Consider the following 3,048-nt stretch of genomic DNA (forward strand, 5'->3'; position numbering starts at 1 on the left):
GTCGATTCCATGCCAGAACGAGTCAAAGTACTGAAAATTGACTCGTCGATTCCATGCCAGAACGAGTCAAAGTACTGAAAAATGACTCATCGATTCCATGCCAGAACGAGTCAAAGTACTGAAAAATGACTCATCGATTCCATGCCAGAACGAGTCAAAGCACTGAAAAATGCTAGTGGCAAATCGGCTAAGTACTGATGCACATTTGTAAACATTTTTGTCAAGTTGATAATGTGGGATAAATGACTGTTGAAAAAAATTATGGTGTCTATTTACTTGTGAGATGTCTCTGTAAGGATGCTGAATATATATATATAAATAAAAAGCCGATTTCTTGTGTCTTATTGAAACAGCCAATTTGCATCGCATTCACCACATCGTTTGGAACTATTTGGAAAATTTACAGATTTCGTCCTAGAAGGATCATCAGTTTTGAAGAAAAACAGGACCACTATTACCGAGGGATTTCAAGAGATATTGGCTTCAATTCTTTACTAAGTTTACTAGGCTAAGTTGAAACAGTTTTAGCTATATCTTGTGTCTATTTACCCATCTTTTCCTCAAGTTAATGTCCAGATATGTGTCACATACAAGGAAGTAATCATAGTAATACTTTTGGTGAAATCACTTTGACCATAAGCTCAAAATTATCTTGCAACTTACTACCGGTACTTTATACTCGTGTGTGTGTATATATATATATATATGTGTGTGTGTGTGTGTGTGTGTGTAGTAGTAGTGGTGGTGGTGGTTCATATACACAGATCTGTTTCCAACTCTTTGATATCTACCATTAGATCCACTATAAAAATAAGTACATGTATGGTATATTATTAACTTCTTATCTTTTAATTTCAAATAACAGAAAATACCATAAGTGCCTCCCAGTTTTTTTTTTTTTTACCTGTGTGACGCTTATGTTTCTACGATTTGTATTTATCTTTCTTCTTCAGTATTCTCATCATTCACTTCAGTGGCCGTTCCAGTACTTTCTTCACAAACTTTTTTTTTCTTCTGTATTTTTCTTCTTCAGTATTCTCATCATTCACCTCCGTGGCCGTTCCAGTACTTTCTTCTGTATTTTTCTTCTTCAGTATTCTCATCATTCACCTCAGTGGCCGTTCCAGTACTTTCTTCACAAACTTTTTTTTCTTCTGTATTTTTCTTCTTCAGTATTCTCATCATTCACCGTTCCAGTACTTTCTTCACAAACCTTTTTTCTTCTGTATTTTTCTTCTTCAGTATTCTCATCATTCACCTCAATGGCCGTTCCAGTACTTTCTTCACAAACCTTTTTTCTTCTGTATTTTTCTTCTTCAGTATTCTCATCATTCACCTCCGTGGCCGTTCCAGTACTTTCGTCTGTATTTTTCTTTATCAGTATTCTCATCATTCACCTCAGTGGCCGTTCCAGTACTTTCTTCACAAACCTTTTTTTCTTCTGTATTTGTCTTCTTCATTATTCTCATCATTCACCTCCGTGGCCGTTCCAGTACTTTCTTCACAAACCTTTCTTTCTTCTGTATTTTTCTTTATCAGTACTCTCATCATTCACCTCAGTGGCCGTTCCAGTACTTTCTTCTGTATTTTTCTTTATCAGTATTCTCATCATTCATTTCAGTGGCCGTTCCAGTACTTTCTTCACAAACCTTTTTTTCTTCTGTGCTCAGTAGGTACAGCTGTGGACAAAGCTCGCCACCAAACCAATGTAGTCACGTCAAGGTTATAAGTAGTTTTTAGAGCCCAAGCATGGACGTTTTTACTCTTTCACGGTCTGAGCAGGAATCTTTTGTCACTTCTTGTTAAATCTTCAATCTTACCTTTAGTATTTTCCTATGTTTATATTTCGATATCCAATTTTTAATTTTTCTAATTACATTTTTCCATATTCTTGCTAATTGTAATAATATTTACATTCAACAGTGTTTTTACACCGTGCTTCACGTTGAACGTGCGTAATTAGAACCTTTGTATTTTCTTACCTTCTAACGATACTTTCTGACTCCAATTCTATTGTGTCATGGTCTTTACTGCCTGACGAAAAATGTTTTATTTAAACAACTCGGTTTAGTCATCATTATCTTATATCCAGCCATGCCCTTTCCTTTAGGTAAGTGTCGACAGTATTCATATCAAATACGTTATAGATACGTGCCATAAATATTTGTAAGTTTGACGTATGAGAGCTATAAACACACACACACATATGTGGGTGCGTATGACATTGATAAACATAAATATATTTATAAATGTGAAATGTGGCTACAGACAAAAGAAATACCATATGCTCCACGGCTGTCTCACCAAGAGGTATCCTAAAATATATAATACAAAATATCAGAATAGTTATTTTTATACCTATAGTAATTGATCACTGCATGACGCAGGAAAGTTTTGATGATAATTTGACACCAAATCTTACTAAAAATTTTTCACTGTCGTCAGTCGAGAAGAGATTTATCGGGTTTGCGTTTATCGCGGAGATCCTGCAAAATTACAAAAAAAAAAATTATGTACTTGATAAGTGTCAAATATTAACAATATATTAACGGTTCACCACTGAAAACGCTGTATTCGGTAAAGTATTGGTATTTGTCAGGGTTTTAAGTATGTAGGTTGGGAATCTTTTACAGTAGGTGTCTGTGACTTGTTGGCGATAAATTCGAACAATAAATAGACAGCACACAATCCACTTCACAGCATCCAGATGTTCTTTCTATATGTTTCATCACTTTGTTCCAGCTTCACAGCATCCAGATGTTGTCTACGTGTGTTTCATCAATTTGTTCTAGCTTCACAGCATCCAGATGTTGTCTACGTGTGTTTCATCAATTTGTTCTAGCTTCACAGCATCCAGATGTTGTCTACATGTGTTTCATCCATTTGTTATAGCTTCACAGCATCCAGATGTTGTCTACGTGTGTTTCATCAATTTGTTTTAGCTTCACAGCATCCAGATGTTGTCTACGTGTATTTCATCAATTTTTTCTAGCTTCACAGCATCCAGATGTTGTCTACGTGTGTTTTATCAATTTGTTCTAGCTTCAC

Source organism: Limulus polyphemus, unplaced genomic scaffold (genome assembly GCF_000517525.1).
Source record: "Limulus polyphemus unplaced genomic scaffold, Limulus_polyphemus-2.1.2 Scaffold4987, whole genome shotgun sequence".
NCBI lineage: Eukaryota > Metazoa > Arthropoda > Merostomata > Xiphosura > Limulidae > Limulus > Limulus polyphemus.